At 46.5% G+C, this 25,360-nt stretch overlaps 4 non-coding genes across 4 annotated transcripts; all 4 read left to right on the top strand.

Moving 5' to 3' along the window:
- Positions 1–306: 306 nt before the first annotated feature.
- On the top strand, positions 307–378 carry trnac-gca (transfer RNA cysteine (anticodon GCA)). The gene has a single exon. It is a non-coding gene; the product is annotated as a tRNA-Cys (tRNA).
- An 11,180-nt stretch (positions 379–11,558) lies between these two features.
- trnac-gca (transfer RNA cysteine (anticodon GCA)) lies at positions 11,559–11,630 on the top strand. Its single transcript has one exon. It is a non-coding gene; the product is annotated as a tRNA-Cys (tRNA).
- A 3,158-nt stretch (positions 11,631–14,788) lies between these two features.
- On the top strand, positions 14,789–14,860 carry trnac-gca (transfer RNA cysteine (anticodon GCA)). Its single transcript has one exon. It is a non-coding gene; the product is annotated as a tRNA-Cys (tRNA).
- Positions 14,861–18,028: 3,168 nt separating this feature from the next.
- trnac-gca (transfer RNA cysteine (anticodon GCA)) lies at positions 18,029–18,100 on the top strand. The gene has a single exon. It is a non-coding gene; the product is annotated as a tRNA-Cys (tRNA).
- The last annotated feature ends 7,260 nt before the right edge of the window (positions 18,101–25,360 follow it).

Consider the following 25,360-nt stretch of genomic DNA (forward strand, 5'->3'; position numbering starts at 1 on the left):
TTTCCTCCGGTCCAGAATAAAGCCACTCATGTCAAGACGACAAATAAAACAAGCGGAACCGTTCTACTTTAGATGCGCGTTCAAACTGTGTATTTAGCCTTTTTTGAATGGGTTGCAATAGGGCAGATAAAAGTTTGGAATGCACAGAAAAACGGCATGAGGTCAAACTCAGTCAATACCAGAGGAGGGTAAACTACAATCAACCCTTAATAAAAAGGTAGATAAGTGTGCAAGCTTCAAAGCTCAGCTAACACTGTGTGATTGTGTCAATGTGTCCTTCCCACCCTCAGATTTGGAGACAGATAGGGGAGTATAGCTCAGTGGTAGAGCATTTGACTGCAGATCAAGAGGTCCCCGTTTCAAATCCGGATGCCCCCTTTACTTAAATAGAATTTGTATTTGTTAAAAGACCAACTGCAATGTTGGCATTCCGCAGACTGCCCTTTCAACTTCATACCAATGTCTCAAGAGGGTGTAAGATGGCATTTAAGATACAGTTCCGCCCCTTTCCTTGAGTTGATTTTAGCTATAGCTTTTTTGCACTTGGTAACACTCTGTCATCGTCGTAGTGAGAGTGGTTGATTAAGACATCAAGACAACATCCTCTGCAAACAACAGTGGCGCAAAGGCCTGACCATCAGGCGCTCCTCTTCGAGCCTAATGCATGAGGTCAAATCTTATCCTTGCCTTGAGAAGTATTTAAAACAAATAGATAGGTGTGCAGCGACACAGCATATAAAGTATGATGTAACAGTTCTGTTGAGCCAATGCATGTGCTCCACCAAATATTTCAGAATATACACAAGTGAGGTGGCTACAGGTACATCTTGTATATTTTGAACAAAAGGACAGTTGAAGAGTTCCTGATTACGTTTGCTTTTCACATAATAGTCAATCTACAGCAATTTACACGTCCTCATTCAGCGTTGTCGCTAAGCATCCAAAAGATATGCCTATGCCCATCCATCATCAATGAGAAGGAGCGGAACAACGGGGCACAGAAAGTACAACACACAATGAAGTCCCCTGAAGGTTTCCATGCCCACATTCTCTCAACTCCGCAGCAGCATGTGCTGTGTGATCTGAAAAGACCTCAAAGGCTTGCCTCACACCACATGGAAACCTTGATGAGCCTGTAAGGTCTATCGCACAGACACAAGATAAGTCAAAAACTACTGACAAATCTGACAAGTCTGACAAATCTGACAAATCTGACAAATCCTTTTTCTTTAGGAGAATACCCAGTAAACGCCCAACCTATAGCATTTGTATGATGCTAAACCTATTTATAAGCATTACTAGTGCCCCTTTTCCATTAGCACCTACTTTGCTCAACTCTATTCAGCCCTGCTTTAGCACATTTCCATTTGGTGCTACCGCCTCAGACCAGGTACACTTTTAGTACCCTCTTCTCCCTTGGGCCAAGTCGAGCAAAGCAGGGACTAAACGTGACGTCCACAGACTATCAGATGTTGATTGGGTAAAAGTGTAACGTTTCTGCAGCAGCAGAAGTTGTCGGAACACTGTTGTGGCATCTGTAAACAAGCTGCGCCTTACACAAGTTTCGTGGCTGAAGGATAATAAACAACTGTTGTGCAAAAGCTAGCGCAGCTGGCATCGGCTGTTTCCTCCGGTCCAGAATAAAGCCACTCATGTCAAGACGACAAATAAAACAAGCGGAACCGTTCTACTTTAGATGCGCGTTCAAACTGTGTATTTAGCCTTTTTTGAATGGGTTGCAATAGGGCAGATAAAAGTTTGGAATGCACAGAAAAACGGCATGAGGTCAAACTCAGTCAATACCAGAGGAGGGTAAACTACAATCAACCCTTAATAAAAAGGTAGATAAGTGTGCAAGCTTCAAAGCTCAGCTAACACTGTGTGATTGTGTCATTGTGTCTTTGCCACCCTCATATTTGCAGACAGGTAGGGGAGTATAGCTCAGTGGTAGAGCATTTGACTGCAGATCAAGAGGTCTTCTGCTCCCTTTACTTAAATAGAATTTGTATTTGTTAAAAGACCAACTGCAATGTTGGCATTCCGCAGACTGCCCTTTCAACTTCATACCAATGTCTCAAGAAGGTGTAAGATGGCATTTAAGATACAGTTCCGCCCCTTTCCTTGAGTTGATTTTAGCTATAGCTTTTTTGCACTTGGTAACACTCTGTCATCGTCGTAGTGAGCGTGGTTGATTAAGACATCAAGACAACATCCTCTGCAAACAACAGTGGCGCAAAGGCCTGACCATCAGGCGCTCGCCTTCGAGCCTAATGCATGAGGTCAAATCTTATCCTTGCCTTGAGAAGTATTTAAAACAAATAGATAGGTGTGCAGCGACACAGCATATAAAGTATGATGTAACAGTTCTGTTGAGCCAATGCATGTGCTCCACCAAATATTTCAGAATATACACAAGGGCAGAGGTGAGGTGGCTACAGGTACATCTTGTATATTTTGAACAAAAGGACAGTTGAAGAGTTCCTGATTACGTTTGCTTTTCACATAATAGTCAATCTACAGCAATTTACACGTCCTCATTCAGCGTTGTCGCTAAGCATCCAAAAGATATGCCTATGCCCATCCATCATCAATGAGAAGGAGCGGAAAAACGGGGCACAGAAAGTACAACACACAATGAAGTCCCCTGAAGGTTTCCATGCCCACATTCTCTCAACTCCGCAGCAGCATGTGCTGTGTGATCTGAAAAGACCTCAAAGGCTTGCCTCACACCACATGGAAACCTTGATGAGCCTGTAAGGTCTATCGCACAGACACAAGATAAGTCAAAAACTACTGACAAATCTGACAAGTCTGACAAATCTGACAAATCTGACAAATCCTTTTTCTTTAGGAGAATACCCAGTAAACGCCCAACCTATAGCATTTGTATGATGCTAAACCTATTTATAAGCATTACTAGTGCCCCTTTTCCATTAGCACCTACTTTGCTCAACTCTATTCAGCCCTGCTTTAGCACATTTCCATTTGGTGCTACCGCCTCAGACCAGGTACACTTTTAGTACCCTCTTCTCCCTTGGGCCAAGTCGAGCAAAGCAGGGACTAAACGTGACGTCCACAGACTATCAGATGTTGATTGGGTAAAAGTGTAACGTTTCTGCAGCAGCAGAAGTTGTCGGAACACTGTTGTGGCATCTGTAAACAAGCTGCGCCTTACACAAGTTTCGTGGCTGAAGGATAATAAACAACTGTTGTGCAAAAGCTAGCGCAGCTGGCATCGGCTGTTTCCTCCGGTCCAGAATAAAGCCACTCATGTCAAGACGACAAATAAAACAAGCGGAACCGTTCTTCTTTAGATGCGCGTTCAAACTGTGTATTTAGCCTTTTTTGAATGGGTTGCAATAGGGCAGATAAAAGTTTGGAATGCACAGAAAAACGGCATGAGGTCAAACTCAGTCAATACCAGAGGAGGGTAAACTACAATCAACCCTTAATAAAAAGGTAGATAAGTGTGCAAGCTTCAAAGCTCAGCTAACACTGTGTGATTGTGTCATTGTGTCTTTGCCACCCTCATATTTGCAGACAGGTAGGGGAGTATAGCTCAGTGGTAGAGCATTTGACTGCAGATCAAGAGGTCATCTGCTCCCTTTACTTAAATAGAATTTGTATTTGTTAAAAGACCAACTGCAATGTTGGTATTCCGCAGACTGCCCTTTCAACTTCATACCAATGTCTCAAGAGGGTGTAAGATGGCATTTATGATACAGTTCCGCCCCTTTCCTTGACTTGATTTTAGCTATAGCTTTTTTGCACTTGGTAACACTCTGTCATCGTCGTAGTGAGCGTGGTTGATTAAGACATCAAGACAACATCCTCTGCAAACAACAGTGGCGCAAAGGCCTGACCATCAGGCGCTCGCCTTCGAGCCTAATGCATGAGGTCAAATCTTATCCTTGCCTTGAGAAGTATTTAAAACAAATAGATAGCTGTGCAGCGACACAGCATATAAAGTATGATGTAACAGTTCTGTTGAGCCAATGCATGTGCTCCACCAAATATTTCAGAATATACACAAGTGAGGTGGCTACAGGTACATCTTGTATATTTTGAACAAAAGGACAGTTGAAGAGTTCCTGATTACGTTTGCTTTTCACATAATAGTCAATCTACAGCAATTTACACGTCCTCATTCAGCGTTGTCGCTAAGCATCCAAAAGATATGCCTATGCCCATCCATCATCAATGAGAAGGAGCGGAAAAACGGGGCACAGAAAGTACAACACACAATGAAGTCCCCTGAAGGTTTCCATGCCCACATTCTCTCAACTCCGCAGCAGCATGTGCTGTGTGATCTGAAAAGACCTCAAAGGCTTGCCTCACACCACATGGAAACCTTGATGAGCCTGTAAGGTCTATCGCACAGACACAAGATAAGTCAAAAACTACTGACAAATCTGACAAGTCTGACAAATCTGACAAATCTGACAAATCCTTTTTCTTTAGGAGAATACCCAGTAAACGCCCAACCTATAGCATCTGTATGATGCTAAACCTATTTATAAGCATTACTAGTGCCCCTTTTCCATTAGCACCTACTTTGCTCAACTCTATTCAGCCCTGCTTTAGCACATTTCCATTTGGTGCTACCGCCTCAGACCAGGTACACTTTTAGTACCCTCTTCTCCCTTGGGCCAAGTCGAGCAAAGCAGGGACTAAACGTGACGTCCACAGACTATCAGATGTTGATTGGGTAAAAGTGTAACGTTTCTGCAGCAGCAGAAGTTGTCGGAACACTGTTGTGGCATCTGTAAACAAGCTGCGCCTTACACAAGTTTCGTGGCTGAAGGATAATAAACAACTGTTGTGCAAAAGCTAGCGCAGCTGGCATCGGCTGTTTCCTCCGGTCCAGAATAAAGCCACTCATGTCAAGACGACAAATAAAACAAGCGGAACCGTTCTTCTTTAGATGCGCGTTCAAACTGTGTATTTAGCCTTTTTTGAATGGGTTGCAATAGGGCAGATAAAAGTTTGGAATGCACAGAAAAACGGCATGAGGTCAAACTCAGTCAATACCAGAGGAGGGTAAACTACAATCAACCCTTAATAAAAAGGTAGATAAGTGTGCAAGCTTCAAAGCTCAGCTAACACTGTGTGATTGTGTCATTGTGTCTTTGCCACCCTCATATTTGCAGACAGGTAGGGGAGTATAGCTCAGTGGTAGAGCATTTGACTGCAGATCAAGAGGTCATCTGCTCCCTTTACTTAAATAGAATTTGTATTTGTTAAAAGACCAACTGCAATGTTGGTATTCCGCAGACTGCCCTTTCAACTTCATACCAATGTCTCAAGAGGGTGTAAGATGGCATTTATGATACAGTTCCGCCCCTTTCCTTGACTTGATTTTAGCTATAGCTTTTTTGCACTTGGTAACACTCTGTCATCGTCGTAGTGAGCGTGGTTGATTAAGACATCAAGACAACATCCTCTGCAAACAACAGTGGCGCAAAGGCCTGACCATCAGGCGCTCCTCTTCGAGCCTAATGCATGAGGTCAAATCTTATCCTTGCCTTGAGAAGTATTTAAAACAAATAGATAGCTGTGCAGCGACACAGCATATAAAGTATGATGTAACAGTTCTGTTGAGCCAATGCATGTGCTCCACCAAATATTTCAGAATATACACAAGTGAGGTGGCTACAGGTACATCTTGTATATTTTGAACAAAAGGACAGTTGAAGAGTTCCTGATTACGTTTGCTTTTCACATAATAGTCAATCTACAGCAATTTACACGTCCTCATTCAGCGTTGTCGCTAAGCATCCAAAAGATATGCCTATGCCCATCCATCATCAATGAGAAGGAGCGGAAAAACGGGGCACAGAAAGTACAACACACAATGAAGTCCCCTGAAGGTTTCCATGCCCACATTCTCTCAACTCCGCAGCAGCATGTGCTGTGTGATCTGAAAAGACCTCAAAGGCTTGCCTCACACCACATGGAAACCTTGATGAGCCTGTAAGGTCTATCGCACAGACACAAGATAAGTCAAAAACTACTGACAAATCTGACAAGTCTGACAAATCTGACAAATCTGACAAATCCTTTTTCTTTAGGAGAATACCCAGTAAACGCCCAACCTATAGCATTTGTATGATGCTAAACCTATTTATAAGCATTACTAGTGCCCCTTTTCCATTAGCACCTACTTTGCTCAACTCTATTCAGCCCTGCTTTAGCACATTTCCATTTGGTGCTACCGCCTCAGACCAGGTACACTTTTAGTACCCTCTTCTCCCTTGGGCCAAGTCGAGCAAAGCAGGGACTAAACGTGACGTCCACAGACTATCAGATGTTGATTGGGTAAAAGTGTAACGTTTCTGCAGCAGCAGAAGTTGTCGGAACACTGTTGTGGCATCTGTAAACAAGCTGCGCCTTACACAAGTTTCGTGGCTGAAGGATAATAAACAACTGTTGTGCAAAAGCTAGCGCAGCTGGCATCGGCTGTTTCCTCCGGTCCAGAATAAAGCCACTCATGTCAAGACGACAAATAAAACAAGCGGAACCGTTCTTCTTTAGATGCGCGTTCAAACTGTGTATTTAGCCTTTTTTGAATGGGTTGCAATAGGGCAGATAAAAGTTTGGAATGCACAGAAAAACGGCATGAGGTCAAACTCAGTCAATACCAGAGGAGGGTAAACTACAATCAACCCTTAATAAAAAGGTAGATAAGTGTGCAAGCTTCAAAGCTCAGCTAACACTGTGTGATTGTGTCATTGTGTCTTTGCCACCCTCATATTTGCAGACAGGTAGGGGAGTATAGCTCAGTGGTAGAGCATTTGACTGCAGATCAAGAGGTCATCTGCTCCCTTTACTTAAATAGAATTTGTATTTGTTAAAAGACCAACTGCAATGTTGGTATTCCGCAGACTGCCCTTTCAACTTCATACCAATGTCTCAAGAGGGTGTAAGATGGCATTTATGATACAGTTCCGCCCCTTTCCTTGACTTGATTTTAGCTATAGCTTTTTTGCACTTGGTAACACTCTGTCATCGTCGTAGTGAGCGTGGTTGATTAAGACATCAAGACAACATCCTCTGCAAACAACAGTGGCGCAAAGGCCTGACCATCAGGCGCTCGCCTTCGAGCCTAATGCATGAGGTCAAATCTTATCCTTGCCTTGAGAAGTATTTAAAACAAATAGATAGCTGTGCAGCGACACAGCATATAAAGTATGATGTAACAGTTCTGTTGAGCCAATGCATGTGCTCCACCAAATATTTCAGAATATACACAAGTGAGGTGGCTACAGGTACATCTTGTATATTTTGAACAAAAGGACAGTTGAAGAGTTCCTGATTACGTTTGCTTTTCACATAATAGTCAATCTACAGCAATTTACACGTCCTCATTCAGCGTTGTCGCTAAGCATCCAAAAGATATGCCTATGCCCATCCATCATCAATGAGAAGGAGCGGAAAAACGGGGCACAGAAAGTACAACACACAATGAAGTCCCCTGAAGGTTTCCATGCCCACATTCTCTCAACTCCGCAGCAGCATGTGCTGTGTGATTTGAAAAGACCTTAAAGGCTTGCCTCACACCACATGGAAACCTTGATGAGCCTGTAAGGTCTATCGCACAGACACAAGATAAGTCAAAAACTACTGACAAATCTGACAAGTCTGACAAATCTGACAAATCTGACAAATCCTTTTTCTTTAGGAGAATACCCAGTAAACGCCCAACCTATAGCATTTGTATGATGCTAAACCTATTTATAAGCATTACTAGTGCCCCTTTTCCATTAGCACCTACTTTGCTCAACTCTATTCAGCCCTGCTTTAGCACATTTCCATTTGGTGCTACCGCCTCAGACCAGGTACACTTTTAGTACCCTCTTCTCCCTTGGGCCAAGTCGAGCAAAGCAGGGACTAAACGTGACGTCCACAGACTATCAGATGTTGATTGGGTAAAAGTGTAACGTTTCTGCAGCAGCAGAAGTTGTCGGAACACTGTTGTGGCATCTGTAAACAAGCTGCGCCTTACACAAGTTTCGTGGCTGAAGGATAATAAACAACTGTTGTGCAAAAGCTAGCGCAGCTGGCATCGGCTGTTTCCTCCGGTCCAGAATAAAGCCACTCATGTCAAGACGACAAATAAAACAAGCGGAACCGTTCTACTTTAGATGCGCGTTCAAACTGTGTATTTAGCCTTTTTTGAATGGGTTGCAATAGGGCAGATAAAAGTTTGGAATGCACAGAAAAACGGCATGAGGTCAAACTCAGTCAATACCAGAGGAGGGTAAACTACAATCAACCCTTAATAAAAAGGTAGATAAGTGTGCAAGCTTCAAAGCTCAGCTAACACTGTGTGATTGTGTCATTGTGTCTTTGCCACCCTCATATTTGCAGACAGGTATGGGGTATAGCTCAGTGGTAGAGCATTTGACTGCAGATAAATAGAATTTGTATTTGTTAAAAGACCAACTGAAATGTTGGCATTCCGCAGACTGCCCTTTCAACTTCATACCAATGTCTCAAGAGGGTGTAAGATGGCATTTAAGATACAGTTCCGCCCCTTTCCTTGAGTTGATTTTAGCTATAGCTTTTTTGCACTTGGTAACACTCTGTCATCGTCGTAGTGAGCGTGGTTGATTAAGACATCAAGACAACATCCTCTGCAAACAACAGTGGCGCAAAGGCCTGACCATCAGGCGCTCGCCTTCGAGCCTAATGCATGAGGTCAAATCTTATCCTTGCCTTGAGAAGTATTTAAAACAAATAGATAGGTGTGCAGCGACACAGCATATAAAGTATGATGTAACAGTTCTGTTGAGCCAATGCATGTGCTCCACCAAATATTTCAGAATATACACAAGGGCAGAGGTGAGGTGGCTACAGGTACATCTTGTATATTTTGAACAAAAGGACAGTTGAAGAGTTCCTGATTACGTTTGCTTTTCACATAATAGTCAATCTACAGCAATTTACACGTCCTCATTCAGCGTTGTCGCTAAGCATCCAAAAGATATGCCTATGCCCATCCATCATCAATGAGAAGGAGCGGAAAAACGGGGCACAGAAAGTACAACACACAATGAAGTCCCCTGAAGGTTTCCATGCCCACATTCTCTCAACTCCGCAGCAGCATGTGCTGTGTGATCTGAAAAGACCTCAAAGGCTTGCCTCACACCACATGGAAACCTTGATGAGCCTGTAAGGTCTATCGCACAGACACAAGATAAGTCAAAAACTACTGACAAATCTGACAAGTCTGACAAATCTGACAAATCTGACAAATCCTTTTTCTTTAGGAGAATACCCAGTAAACGCCCAACCTATAGCATTTGTATGATGCTAAACCTATTTATAAGCATTACTAGTGCCCCTTTTCCATTAGCACCTACTTTGCTCAACTCTATTCAGCCCTGCTTTAGCACATTTCCATTTGGTGCTACCGCCTCAGACCAGGTACACTTTTAGTACCCTCTTCTCCCTTGGGCCAAGTCGAGCAAAGCAGGGACTAAACGTGACGTCCACAGACTATCAGATGTTGATTGGGTAAAAGTGTAACGTTTCTGCAGCAGCAGAAGTTGTCGGAACACTGTTGTGGCATCTGTAAACAAGCTGCGCCTTACACAAGTTTCGTGGCTGAAGGATAATAAACAACTGTTGTGCAAAAGCTAGCGCAGCTGGCATCGGCTGTTTCCTCCGGTCCAGAATAAAGCCACTCATGTCAAGACGACAAATAAAACAAGCGGAACCGTTCTACTTTAGATGCGCGTTCAAACTGTGTATTTAGCCTTTTTTGAATGGGTTGCAATAGGGCAGATAAAAGTTTGGAATGCACAGAAAAACGACATGAGGTCAAACTCAGTCAATACCAGAGGAGGGTAAACTACAATCAACCCTTAATAAAAAGGTAGATAAGTGTGCAAGCTTCAAAGCTCAGCTAACACTGTGTGATTGTGTCATTGTGTCTTTGCCACCCTCATATTTGCAGACAGGTATGGGGTATAGCTCAGTGGTAGAGCATTTGACTGCAGATAAATAGAATTTGTATTTGTTAAAAGACCAACTGAAATGTTGGCATTCCGCAGACTGCCCTTTCAACTTCATACCAATGTCTCAAGAGGGTGTAAGATGGCATTTAAGATACAGTTCCGCCCCTTTCCTTGAGTTGATTTTAGCTATAGCTTTTTTGCACTTGGTAACACTCTGTCATCGTCGTAGTGAGCGTGGTTGATTAAGACATCAAGACAACATCCTCTGCAAACAACAGTGGCGCAAAGGCCTGACAATCAGACGCTCGCCTTCGAGCCTAATGCATGAGGTCAAATCTTATCCTTGCCTTGAGAAGTATTTAAAACAAATAGATAGGTGTGCAGCGACACAGCATATAAAGTATGATGTAACAGTTCTGTTGAGCCAATGCATGTGCTCCACCAAATATTTCAGAATATACACAAGGGCAGAGGTGAGGTGGCTACAGGTACATCTTGTATATTTTGAACAAAAGGACAGTTGAAGAGTTCCTGATTACGTTTGCTTTTCACATAATAGTCAATCTACAGCAATTTACACGTCCTCATTCAGCGTTGTCGCTAAGCATCCAAAAGATATGCCTATGCCCATCCATCATCAATGAGAAGGAGCGGAAAAACGGGGCACAGAAAGTACAACACACAATGAAGTCCCCTGAAGGTTTCCATGCCCACATTCTCTCAACTCCGCAGCAGCATGTGCTGTGTGATCTGAAAAGACCTCAAAGGCTTGCCTCACACCACATGGAAACCTTGATGAGCCTGTAAGGTCTATCGCACAGACACAAGATAAGTCAAAAACTACTGACAAATCTGACAAGTCTGACAAATCTGACAAATCTGACAAATCCTTTTTCTTTAGGAGAATACCCAGTAAACGCCCAACCTATAGCATTTGTATGATGCTAAACCTATTTATAAGCATTACTAGTGCCCCTTTTCCATTAGCACCTACTTTGCTCAACTCTATTCAGCCCTGCTTTAGCACATTTCCATTTGGTGCTACCGCCTCAGACCAGGTACACTTTTAGTACCCTCTTCTCCCTTGGGCCAAGTCGAGCAAAGCAGGGACTAAACGTGACGTCCACAGACTATCAGATGTTGATTGGGTAAAAGTGTAACGTTTCTGCAGCAGCAGAAGTTGTCGGAACACTGTTGTGGCATCTGTAAACAAGCTGCGCCTTACACAAGTTTCGTGGCTGAAGGATAATAAACAACTGTTGTGCAAAAGCTAGCGCAGCTGGCATCGGCTGTTTCCTCCGGTCTAGAATAAAGCCACTCATGTCAAGACGACAAATAAAACAAGCGGAACCGTTCTACTTTAGATGCGCGTTCAAACTGTGTATTTAGCCTTTTTTGAATGGGTTGCAATAGGGCAGATAAAAGTTTGGAATGCACAGAAAAACGGCATGAGGTCAAACTCAGTCAATACCAGAGGAGGGTAAACTACAATCAACCCTTAATAAAAAGGTAGATAAGTGTGCAAGCTTAAAGCTCAGCTAACACTGTGTGATTGTGTCATTGTGTCTTTGCCACCCTCATATATGCAGACAGGTAGGGGGTATAGCTCAGTGGTAGAGCATTTGACTGCAGATCAAGAGGTCCCCGGTTCAAATCCGGATGCTCACTTTACTTAAATAGAATTTGTATTTGTTAAAAGACCAACTGCAATGTTGGCATTCCGCAGACTGCCCTTTCAACTTCATACCAATGTCTCAAGAGGGTGTAAGATGGCATTTAAGATACAGTTCCGCCCCTTTCCTTGAGTTGATTTTAGCTATAGCTTTTTTGCACTTGGTAACCCTCTGTCATCGTCGTAGTGAGCGTGGTTGATTAAGACATCAAGACAACATTCTCTGCAAACAACAGTGGCGCAAAGGCCTGACCATCAGGCGCTCGCCTTCGAGCCTAATGCATGAGGTCAAATCTTATCCTTGCCTTGAGAAGTATTTAAAACAAATAGATAGGTGTGCAGCGACACAGCATATAAAGTATGATGTAACAGTTCTGTTGAGCCAATGCATGTGCTCCACCAAATATTTCAGAATATACACAAGTGAGGTGGCTACAGGTACATCTTGTATATTTTGAACAAAAGGACAGTTGAAGAGTTCCTGATTACGTTTGCTTTTCACATAATAGTCAATCTACAGCAATTTACACGTCCTCATTCAGCGTTGTCGCTAAGCATCCAAAAGATATGCCTATGCCCATCCATCATCAATGAGAAGGAGCGGAAAAACGGGGCACAGAAAGTACAACACACAATGAAGTCCCCTGAAGGTTTCCATGCCCACATTCTCTCAACTCCGCAGCAGCATGTGCTGTGTGATCTGAAAAGACCTCAAAGGCTTGCCTCACACCACATGGAAACCTTGATGAGCCTGTAAGGTCTATCGCACAGACACAAGATAAGTCAAAAACTACTGACAAATCTGACAAGTCTGACAAATCTGACAAATCTGACAAATCCTTTTTCTTTAGGAGAATACCCAGTAAACGCCCAACCTATAGCATTTGTATGATGCTAAACCTATTTATAAGCATTACTAGTGCCCCTTTTCCATTAGCACCTACTTTGCTCAACTCTATTCAGCCCTGTTTTAGCACATTTCCATTTGGTGCTACCGCCTCAGACCAGGTACACTTTTAGTACCCTCTTCTCCCTTGGGCCAAGTCGAGCAAAGCAGGGACTAAACGTGACGTCCACAGACTATCAGATGTTGATTGGGTAAAAGTGTAACGTTTCTGCAGCAGCAGAAGTTGTCGGAACACTGTTGTGGCATCTGTAAACAAGCTGCGCCTTACACAAGTTTCGTGGCTGAAGGATAATAAACAACTGTTGTGCAAAAGCTAGCGCAGCTGGCATCGGCTGTTTCCTCCGGTCCAGAATAAAGCCACTCATGTCAAGACGACAAATAAAACAAGCGGAACCGTTCTACTTTAGATGCGCGTTCAAACTGTGTATTTAGCCTTTTTTGAATGGGTTGCAATGGGGCAGATAAAAGTTTGGAATGCACAGAAAAACGGCATGAGGTCAAACTCAGTCAATACCAGAGGAGGGTAAACTACAATCAACCCTTAATAAAAAGGTAGATAAGTGTGCAAGCTTAAAGCTCAGCTAACACTGTGTGATTGTGTCATTGTGTCTTTGCCACCCTCATATTTGCAGACAGGTAGGGGGTATAGCTCAGTGGTAGAGCATTTGACTGCAGATCAAGAGGTCCCTTTACTTAAATAGAATTTGTATTTGTTAAAAGACTAACTGCAATGTTGGCATTCCGCAGACTGCCCTTTCAACTTCATACCAATGTCTCAAGAGGGTGTAAGATGGCATTTAAGATACAGTTCCGCCCCTTTCCTTGAGTTGATTTTAGCTATAGCTTTTTTGCACTTGGTAACACTCTGTCATCGTCGTAGTGAGCGTGGTTGATTAAGACATCAAGACAACATCCTCTGCAAACAACAGTGGCGCAAAGGCCTGACCATCAGGAGCTCGCCTTCGAGCCTAATGCATGAGGTCAAATCTTATCCTTGCCTTGAGAAGTATTTAAAACAAATAGATAGGTGTGCAGCGACACAGCATATAAAGTATGATGTAACAGTTCTGTTGAGCCAATGCATGTGCTCCACCAAATATTTCAGAATATACACAAGGGCAGAGGTGAGGTGGCTACAGGTACATCTTGTATATTTTGAACAAAAGGACAGTTGAAGAGTTCCTGATTACGTTTGCTTTTCACATAATAGTCAATCTACAGCAATTTACACGTCCTCATTCAGCGTTGTCGCTAAGCATCCAAAAGATATGCCTATGCCCATCCATCATCAATGAGAAGGAGCGGAACAACGGGGCACAGAAAGGACAACACACAATGAAGTCCCCTGAAGGTTTCCATGCCCACATTCTCTCAACTCCGCAGCAGCATGTGCTGTGTGATCTGAAAAGACCTCAAAGGCTTGCCTCACACCACATGGAAACCTTGATGAGCCTGTAAGGTCTATCGCACAGACACAAGATAAGTCAAAAACTACTGACAAATCTGACAAGTCTGACAAATCTGACAAATCTGACAAATCCTTTTTCTTTAGGAGAATACCCAGTAAACGCCCAACCTATAGCATTTGTATGATGCTAAACCTATTTATAAGCATTACTAGTGCCCCTTTTCCATTAGCACCTACTTTGCTCAACTCTATTCAGCCCTGCTTTAGCACATTTCCATTTGGTGCTACCGCCTCAGACAAGGTACACTTTTAGTACCCTCTTCTCCCTTGGGCCAAGTCGAGCAAAGCAGGGACTAAACGTGACGTCCACAGACTATCAGATGTTGATTGGGTAAAAGTGTAACGTTTCTGCAGCAGCAGAAGTTGTCGGAACACTGTTGTGGCATCTGTAAACAAGCTGCGCCTTACACAAGTTTCATGGCTGAAGGATAATAAACAACTGTTGTGCAAAAGCTAGCGCAGCTGGCATCGGCTGTTTCCTCCGGTCCAGAATAAAGCCACTCATGTCAAGACGACAAATAAAACAAGCGGAACCGTTCTACTTTAGATGCGCGTTCAAACTGTGTATTTAGCCTTTTTTGAATGGGTTGCAATGGGGCAGATAAAAGTTTGGAATGCACAGAAAAACGGCATGAGGTCAAACTCAGTCAATACCAGAGGAGGGTAAACTACAATCAACCCTTAATAAAAAGGTAGATAAGTGTGCAAGCTTAAAGCTCAGCTAACACTGTGTGATTGTGTCATTGTGTCTTTGCCACCCTCATATTTGCAGACAGGTAGGGGGTATAGCTCAGTGGTAGAGCATTTGACTGCAGATCAAGAGGTCCCCGGTTCAAATCCGGATGCTCCCTTTACTTAAATAGAATTTGTATTTGTTAAAAGACCAACTGCAATGTTGGCATTCCGCAGACTGCCCTTTCAACTTCATACCAATGTCTCAAGAGGGTGTAAGATGGCATTTAAGATACAGTTCCGCCCCTTTCCTTGAGTTGATTTTAGCTATAGCTTTTTTGCACTTGGTAACACTCTGTCATCGTCGTAGTGAGCGTGGTTGATTAAGACATCAAGACAACATCCTCTGCAAACAACAGTGGCGCAAAGGCCTGACCATCAGGCGCTCCTCTTCGAGCCTAATGCATGAGGTCAAATCTTATCCTTGCCTTGAGAAGTATTTAAAACAAATAGATAGCTGTGCAGCGACACAGCATATAAAGTATGATGTAACAGTTCTGTTGAGCCAATGCATGTGCTCCACCAAATATTTCAGAATATACACAAGTGAGGTGGCTACAGGTACATCTTGTATATTTTGAACAAAAGGACAGTTGAAGAGTTCCTGATTACGTTTGCTTTTCACATAATAGTCAATCTACAGCAATTTACACGTCCTCATTCAGCGTTGTCGCTAAGCATCCAAAAGATATGCCTATGCCCATCCATCATCAATGAGAAGGAGCGGAACAACGGGGCACAGAAAGGACAACACACAATGAAGTCCCCTGAAGGTTTCCATGCCCACATTCTCTCAACTCCGCAGCAGCATGTGCTGTGTGATCTGAAAAGACCTCAAAGGCTTGCCTCACACCACATGGAAACCTTGATGAGCCTGTAAGGTCTATCGCACAGACACAAGATAAGTCAAAAACTACTGACAAATCTGACAAGTCTGACAAATCTGACAAATCTGACAAATCCTTTTTCTTTAGGAGAATACCCAGTAAACGCCCAACCTATAGCATTTGTATGATGCTAAACCTATTTATAAGCATTACTAGTGCCCCTTTTCCATTAGCACCTACTTTGCTCAACTCTATTCAGCCCTGCTTTAGCACATTTCCATTTGGTGCTACCGCCTCAGACCAGGTACACTTTTAGTACCCTCTTCTCCCTTGGGCCAAGTCGAGCAAAGCAGGGACTAAACGTGACGTCCACAGACTATCCGATGTTGATTGGGTAAAAGTGTAACGTTTCTGCAGCAGCAGAAGTTGTCGGAACACTGTTGTGGCATCTGTAAACAAGCTGCGCCTTACACAAGTTTCGTGGCTGAAGGATAATAAACAACTGTTGTGCAAAAGCTAGCGCAGCTGGCATCGGCTGTTTCCTCCGGTCCAGAATAAAGCCACTCATGTCAAGACGACAAATAAAACAAGCGGAACCGTTCTACTTTAGATGCGCGTTCAAACTGTGTATTTAGCCTTTTTTGAATGGGTTGCAATGGGGCAGATAAAAGTTTGGAATGCACAGAAAAACGGCATGAGGTCAAACTCAGTCAATACCATAGGAGGGTAAACTACAATCAACCCTTGATAAAAAGGTAGATAAGTGTGCAAGCTTAAAGCTCAGCTAACACTGTGTGATTGTGTCATTGTGTCTTTGCCACCCTCATATTTGCAGACAGATAGGGGAGTATAGCTCAGTGGTAGAGCATTTGACTGCAGATCAAGAGGTCATCTGCTCCCTTTACTTAAATAGAATTTGTATTTGTTAAAAGACCAACTGCAATGTTGGCATTCCGCAGACTGCCCTTTCAACTTCATACCAATGTCTCAAGAGGGTGTAAGATGGCATTTAAGATACAGTTCCGCCCCTTTCCTTGAGTTGATTTTAGCTACAGCTTTTTTGCACTTGGTAACACTCTGTCATCGTCGTAGTGAGCGTGGTTGATTAAGACATCAAGACAATATCCTCTGCAAACAACAGTGGCGCAAAGGCCTGACCATCAGGCGCTCGCCTTCGAGCCTAATGCATGAGGTCAAATCTTATCCTTGCCTTGAGAAGTATTTAAAACAAATAGATAGGTGTGCAGCGACACAGCATATAAAGTATGATGTAACAGTTCTGTTGAGCCAATGCATGTGCTCCACCAAATATTTCAGAATATACACAAGGGCAGAGGTGAGGTGGCTACAGGTACATCTTGTATATTTTGAACAAAAGGACAGTTGAAGAGTTCCTGATTACGTTTGCTTTTCACATAATAGTCAATCTACAGCAATTTACACGTCCTCATTCAGCGTTGTCGCTAAGCATCCAAAAGATATGCCTATGCCCAGCCATCATCAATGAGAAGGAGCGGAAAAACGGGGCACAGAAAGTACAACACACAATGAAGTCCCCTGAAGGTTTCCATGCCCACATTCTCTCAACTCCGCAGCAGCATGTGCTGTGTGATCTGAAAAGACCTCAAAGGCTTGCCTCACACCACATGGAAACCTTGATGAGCCTGTAAGGTCTATCGCACAGACACAAGATAAGTCAAAAACTACTGACAAATCTGACAAGTCTGACAAATCTGACAAATCTGACAAATCCTTTTTCTTTAGGAGAATACCCAGTAAACGCCCAACCTATAGCATTTGTATGATGCTAAACCTATTTATAAGCATTACTAGTGCCCCTTTTCCATTAGCACCTACTTTGCTCAACTCTATTCAGCCCTGCTTTAGCACATTTCCATTTGGTGCTACCGCCTCAGACCAGGTACACTTTTAGTACCCTCTTCTCCCTTGGGCCAAGTCGAGCAAAGCAGGGACTAAACGTGACGTCCACAGACTATCAGATGTTGATTGGGTAAAAGTGTAACGTTTCTGCAGCAGCAGAAGTTGTCGGAACACTGTTGTGGCATCTGTAAACAAGCTGCGCCTTACACAAGTTTCGTGGCTGAAGGATAATAAACAACTGTTGTGCAAAAGCTAGCGCAGCTGGCATCGGCTGTTTCCTCCGGTCCAGAATAAAGCCACTCATGTCAAGACGACAAATAAAACAAGCGGAACCGTTCTACTTTAGATGCGCGTTCAAACTGTGTATTTAGCCTTTTTTGAATGGGTTGCAATAGGGCAGATAAAAGTTTGGAATGCACAGAAAAACGGCATGAGGTCAAACTCAGTCAATACCAGAGGAGGGTAAACTACAATCAACCCTTAATAAAAAGGTAGATAAGTGTGCAAGCTTAAAGCTCAGCTAACACTGTGTGATTGTGTCATTGTGTCTTTGCCACCCTCATATTTGCAGACAGGTAGGGGAGTATAGCTCAGTGGTAGAGCATTTGACTGCAGATCAAGAGGTCCCCGGTTCAAATCCGGATGCTCCCATTACCTAACCCTTTAAGCGCCAAAGTCGCAGAAATGCAACTTTACCGTACAAGGAAATTAATGAAATAATAGTAGAAAATGAATCACTTCAGTCATTGGTCGGTTCGGTGCAACTTCCCTTTATTAGCCAGGTATGATCCAGGGCAGATCCGGTAAGGAAAAAAATGGCTGGAGGAAGTACACGTGGCATGCAATTTACAGCAGATTCTGACTCTGAAGGGTATTATCTCCCCGAGAGTGACGATGGATTTCCAAGTGGAGATGAAGGGACTTCGAAACAACGGACAGGTGCAAAGGACAGACGGAGGCGAGGAACCAGTGGAACCAGTGGCTGCAGTAAAACTTGCCCGGTGGATGAGAGCTGGGACATGCTGAGAGAGGTCGAGGTATTTGAGGCATGGATCAAACCTTTTGAAGACCCAGTTGGCTACACAGGAGAGATGGATCTGACGGATGCTAATCCATTTGATATTCTGTCACTCTTTCTGACCGATCAGTTTTGGACTTTCATTACTGATGAGACAAATAGATATGCACATCAGTGTATGGCACCTATGATTCTGAAGCCACATTCAAGATTTCTTGAGTGGTATGATGTATCAGTCACCGAAATGAAAGCTTTCTTCGCTTTGCATCTCTCCATGGGCCTTGTTGAGAAACCTGAAATCGAGGATTACTGGGGAACATTTTGGCTTACACAAACGCCTGGATTTGGAAATGTAATGTCAAGAAACAGATTTGAAATCATTCTTTCGTTCTTTCATTTTGTCAACAATAATGATTATGTGAGAACAGGCGAGCCCGGGCACGATAAACTGTTCAAAGTCCGCCCAATAATAGATTTGATTATTCCCAAATTTGCAGCAGTTTACAGTCCAATCAAGGAGCTTTCTTTAGATGAAATGACAATAGCTTTCAAGGGGAGATCTTCACTAAAATGTTACTCTCCGAATAAACCTGACAAATATGGCTATAGAGTGTATGCCCTGAGTGAAAGCTGTTCAGGGTATGTTTTGCGCTGGTCAATGCACACTGGACAGTACAAAAATAATGCAAGCAACATCAGTGCAACACACGCAGTTGTCCGTGAGTTGGTTTCTCCCTTTACGGGCAAAGGACACGAGATTTACATGGACAGTTACTATACCTCGCCTGTAATTGCAAATGAATTAGCAGATTTGGAAACTGGACTGTGTGGGACGGTAAGGATTACCAGGTTGGGGATGCCAAAATGCCTTGGTAAAAGTGTCTTACAGCTGAAAAAAGGAGATGACCCAGTTTTTTGCAGAAAGGGAAAACTCCTGGCTTGTGCTTGGCACGATACTAAACGTCTCACCATGTTGTCCACAGTCCATGGAAATGATTGTGTTCAGAGGAGGATCCGATCCAAGACAGATGACACTGGCTTCCGTGACATCAAAAGACCTGTATGTGTCGACCAGTACAACGCCTACATGGGTGGAGTGGACACTGCTGACCAGAGGATGAAGACATACCGCTTTCCACACAGGTCCCGGAAATGGTATCATCGCATATTCAATGCCATTATAAGCATAAGTATTGTCAACTCACACATCATATACACCAAATCCACTCCAGGCCCACACAAACCTTTAAAGGTTTACATTCAGAAGATTATTGATGCATTACTGGCTGATCACTCCAAAAAACAAGAAAGGCGCTCAAGACCGGAGGGTGAAATGCCACAGAGACTCACAGAGCGTCATTGGCTTTGTCAAGCAGAGGGACGTCCAGACTGCGCCGTGTGCTCTGACCGCTCTCGTACCAAAGGCAGGCGGCAAACAAAGTACAGGTGCCGTCAGTGTGGCGTTGGCCTCTGTGCGGTTCCATGCAACGAGAGATACCATACGCTAAAAAACTTTAAATGCTGTCATTTGGATATGTAAAAGTGCAGGGTACCTTGACCCTGGATGGACATCTTTTCTGTGATGGCTCTCTCCTTTCTTCACTGCTTTCTCCACAACCTGCCTGGCACCAATGATGGATGTATAAGTTGGAAAAATAAAAAAAATGAAAAAAATACATAATAAATACCGTGTTTGTCATCATTTGGTCAGAACTTGTAATCAGGGCCCGAGTTTGAAGATGTGAGCAAAAGGGGTGAAAATGGGTTAAAATGTGAAAAAACACCAAAATGAGCAAAATGAAATAATCCCCCATCATCAGTGCACAGTTTGCCCCCAGAAAAGCACTCCCCTGGGGCCTGGAGGTGATCTGACCACCAGAATATAGTACCATATACCCCTGCTGGTCTTAGAAAAAAAACCGAGCTTCCAGCCAATAGTACACTATACCCGAGGGACTCTGTCGTTTTTCGGCAATAGTACACTATACCCGAGGGACTCTGTCGTTTTTCGGCAATAGTACACTATACCCGAGGGACTCTGTCGTTTTTCGGCAATAGTACACTATACCCGAGGGACTCTGTCGTTTTTCGGCAATAGTACACTATACCCGAGGGACTCTGTCGTTTTTCGGCAATAGTACACTATACCCGAGGGACTCTGTCGTTTTTCCGGGCCGTAGTATGAAGTTGTGAGCAAAAGGGGTGAAAATGGGTTAAAATGTGAAAAAACACCAAAATGAGCAAAATGAAATAATCCCCCATCATCAGTGCACTGTTTGCCCCCAGAAAAGCACTCCCCTGGGGCCTGGAGGTGATCTGACCATCATAGTATAGCACCATATGCCCCTGAGGGACTTAGAGTAAAAACCGAAATAGTACACTATACCTGAAAAGACTCTGTCATTTTTCGGCAATAGTACACTATACCAGAGCGACTCTGTCGTTTTTCGGCAATAGTACACTATATACCGTTGGACTTAGTCGTTTTTTGGGCTCGTGGGAATAAGCGTTCAGCTCAAAATTCCCGGGCTAAATCACGCTGCTCCCGAGAAATTCTTACGCTGCTCTCACGCGGAATGTGCAAAATGGTAATGCTGGGAGGGAGGGGCGGGCGGTTTTTGAGAATGACGTTTTTCGCAATCGAAACAGGTACATTTCCTGGTTGTGCGGATACCGGGCAAGGAGCTCGTTTGACGGGCACACGAGAACCGCGATCGATGGGCCCCGTTCTGGTTTTATCCAGCTTCCAAGGCTCCTTCACAGCCGTAATGTCAAGTCATGGTTCGGAGGTGCGGAGGTGAGCGTCGGATCACGGAGCCTCTGAATGGAGCCCCGCGCTCCGCGCTCCACCGGGCTCTAAGCGCCGCTCAGACCCGGCATGAGAGGGTCTATTTTCGGCTTGATTTTACCAGACTCCCGGGCACTTCCAGAAGCTTCCTGTTTGCTCTGATTGCTCGGGGCAGAGCACGGTGTCACGCTGACCACGGGCTGTACGCGGAGGTGAGAGCTGGTTGTAAGGCGGATCACGGAGCCTCTGAATGGAGCCCCGCGCTCCGCGCTCCACCGGGCTCTAAGCGCCGCTCAGACCCGGCATGAGAGGGTCTATTTTCGGCTTGATTTTACCAGACTCCCGGGCACTTCCAGAAGCTTCCTGTTTGCTCTGATTGCTCGGGGCAGAGCACGGTGTCACGCTGACCACGGGCTGTACGCGGAGGTGAGAGCTGGTTGTAAGGCGGATCACGGAGCCTCTGAATGGAGCCCCGCGCTCCGCGCTCCTCCGGGCTCTAAGCGCCGCTCAGACCCGGCATGAGAGGGTCTATTTTCGGCTTGATTTTACCAGACTCCCGGGCACTTCCAGAAGCTTCCTGTTTGCTCTGATTGCTCGGGGCAGAGCACGGTGTCACGCTGACCACGGGCTGTACGCGGAGGTGAGAGCTGGTTGTAAGGCGGATCACGGAGCCTCTGAATGGAGCCCCGCGCTCCGCGCTCCTCCGGGCTCTAAGTGCCGCTCAGACCCGGCATGAGAGGGTCTATTTTCGGCTTGATTTTACCAGACTCCCGGGCACTTCCAGAAGCTTCCTGTTTGCTCTGATTGCTCGGGGCAGAGCACGGTGTCACGCTGACCACGGGCTGTACGCGGAGGTGACCCGCTCCGTGATCTTAGCGCCGCCCAGACCCAGGGCCATCCACCCCGCATACGGCCAGACTTTGCCCGGCCAGGGAGAACCTTCTGCGGGTCGGAGGCTCCGGGTCGGAGCCCCTGGAGCCTGGAGCCCTCACCGGGCCCCGAACTCGGCTGCCGGAGGCAGTGCAGTGCCTCATGGATAAAAGGCACCCAGCCGTCCAACTCGCGTGAGGCGGAGCAGGGATCATCCGTGAATCAACCATGAAAATGGTACAAATCATGGTTCTATGTATACCAGACAAGGAGCTTGGTCTATTGGCACTCAAGACCCGCCATCGTAGGGCCCCGTTCTGGTTTTATCCAGCTTCGAAGGCTCCTGCGCACTGCGGGTTTGTTTACATTTTGCGGCTGTGGTTTGCTCCGGCTAACCTCACGCCGGACACGTTGGAAGCGAGGCCGAGACAGAGGTCCCACCAGGCGCGGGGCTTCAGTCTGACTGGCTTCCCCCGCGCCTGGCCCCTTGTCTCCGGAGATGGGACCGTCACTCACCCCCGCACTGAAGGACGCGCGGCTTGAAGGATGATGGCTGCGCTTAGCCCCTGTGCCAGGGGCTCTGAGCCAGTCCCCTTCAGCCTCAACGCGTCCGGTGGGAACACAGTCCGGGTCCATTGTCACTCACCCCTGCGCAGAAGGACGCGCGGCTTGGAGGATGATGGCTGCGCTTAGCTCCTGGCACAGGGGCTCTGCACCAGTCCCCTTCAGCCTCAACGCGTCCGGTGGAACAACAGTCCAGGCCCTCTGTCACTCACCCCCGCACTGAAGGACGCGCGGCTTGAAGGATGATGGCTGTGCTTAGCCCCTGTGCCAGGGGCTCTGAGCCAGTCCCCTTCAGCCTCAACGCGTCCGGTGGGAACACAGTCCGGGTCCACTGTCACTCACCCCTGCGCAGAAGGACGCGCGACTTGGAGGATGATGGCTGCGCTTAGCCCCTGGCACAGGGGCTCTGCACCAGTCCCCTTCAGCCTCAACGCGTCCGGTGGAACAACAGTCCAGGCCCACTGTCACTCACCCCCGCACTGAAGGACGCGCGGCTTGGAGGATGATGGCTGCGCTTAGCCCCTGTGCCAGGGGCTCTGAGCCAGTCCCCTTCAGCCTCAACGCGTCCGGTGGGAACACAGTCCGGGTCCATTGTCACTCACCCCTGCGCAGAAGGACGCGCGGCTTGGAGGATGATGGCTGCGCTTAGCCCCGGGCACAGGGGCTCTGCACCAGTCCCCTTCAGCCTCAACGCGTCCGGTGGAACAACAGTCCAGGCCCTCTGTCACTCACCCCCGCACTGAAGGACGCGCGGCTTGAAGGATGATGGCTGTGCTTAGCCCCTGTGCCAGGGGCTCTGAGCCAGTCCCCTTCAGCCTCAACGCGTCCGGTGGGAACACAGTCCGGGTCCACTGTCACTCACCCCTGCGCAGAAGGACGCGCGGCTTGGAGGATGATGGCTGCGCTTAGCCCCTGGCACAGGGGCTCTGCACCAGTCCCCTTCAGCCTCAACGCGTCCGGTGGAACAACAGTCCAGGCCCACTGTCACTCACCCCCGCACTGAAGGACGCGCGGCTTGGAGGATGATGGCTGCGCTTAGCCCCTGTTACAGGGGCTCTGCGCCAGTCTCCTTCAGCCTCAACGCGTCCGACGGAACCACAGTCCGAGCCCATTGTCACTCACCCCCGCGCAGCAGGAGGCGCGGCTTGAAGGATGATGGCTGCGCTTAGCCCCTGGGCCCAAGGGCTCTGCGCCAGTCCCCTTCAGCCTCAACGTGTCCGATGGCTCTGCGCGGGGCGGGGGGCAGGGCCGGCGCATATTTTTGGTCCGACTCCGGTCCCTTCCTCGTCTCTGAGTTTGTCAAATGCAGCGCCTGTCCAGGGCTCACTTTGCTATCAACTGGCTGGTCACCGCCATCGTAGGGCCCCGTTCTGGTTTCATCCAGCTTCGAAGGCTCCTGCGCACTGCGGGGTTGTTGGCATTTGTGGTCCTGATTTGCGCTGGCTCACCCTTACGCTGGACACAGCGCCAGATGATATATTTGGTCCGACTCCGGTCCCTTCCTCGTCTCTGAGTTTGTCAAATGCAGCGCCTGTCCAGGGCTCACTTTGCTATCAACTGGCTGGTCACCGCCATCGTAGGGCCCCGTTCTGGTTTCATCCAGCTTCGAAGGCTCCTGCGCACTGCGGGGTTGTTGGCATTTGTGGTCCTGATTTGCGCTGGCTCACCCTTACGCTGGACACAGCGCCAGATGATATATTTGGTCCGACTCCGGTCCCTTCCTCGTCTCTGAGTTTGTCAAATGCAGCTCCTGTCCAGGGCTCACTTTGCTATCAACTGGCTGGTCACCGCCATCGTAGGGCCCCGTTCTGGTTTCATCCAGCTTCGAAGGCTCCTGCGCACTGCGGGGTTGTTGGCATTTGTGGTCCTGATTTGCGCTGGCTCACCCTTACGCTGGACACAGCGCCAGATGATATATTTGGTCCGACTCCGGTCCCTTCCTCGTCTCTGAGTTTGTCAAATGCAGCGCCTGTCCAGGGCTCACTTTGCTATCAACTGGCTGGTCACCGCCATCGTAGGGCCCCGTTCTGGTTTCATCCAGCTTCGAAGGCTCCTGCGCACTGCGGGGTTGTTGGCATTTGTGGTCCTGATTTGCGCTGGCTCACCCTCACGCTGGACACAGCGCCAGATGATATATTTGGTCCGACTCCGGTCCCTTCCTCGTCTCTGAGTTTGTCAAATGCAGCTCCTGTCCAGGGCTCACTTTGCTATCAACTGGCTGGTCACCGCCATCGTAGGGCCCCGTTCTGGTTTCATCCAGCTTCGAAGGCTCCTGCGCACTGCGGGGTTGTTGGCATTTGTGGTCCAGAGCCCCGGCTCTAAATTAAACCTGTTACCCTAGTAGGCCGGCCTCCGGGTCCCCCTCTCTTCTTCGGTTATGGAGTACATTGGGCGCGGGGGCAGCCAGTGGAGGGCAAGGGCCCTGCCTCCAAGTGTGGTGTAGGGGACAGGGGAGCCAGGGCCTTGGGGTCCTGGTGCTTTTTATCTTTTAAAGTGGCTCAGAGTACCAAGGGCACGGACTTCCAGGGGGCTGCACCAAGGGTGTGTAGCTCGTGTTGGGGTGCTTAAGTGTGGGTACCCGGGGACGAAAGGTGGGCCGGGGCCGGCGCGAGCCTCTGTGGTGAGTGCTGGGCCGTTCCCTTGGTACTCCAGTCGGAGTACCAAGGGCACG

This window comes from Eucyclogobius newberryi, unplaced genomic scaffold (assembly GCF_026437365.1).
Source record: "Eucyclogobius newberryi isolate DKJ021-1_F unplaced genomic scaffold, fEucNew1.0.hap1 SCAF_6, whole genome shotgun sequence".
NCBI classification, from domain to species: domain Eukaryota; kingdom Metazoa; phylum Chordata; class Actinopteri; order Gobiiformes; family Gobiidae; genus Eucyclogobius; species Eucyclogobius newberryi.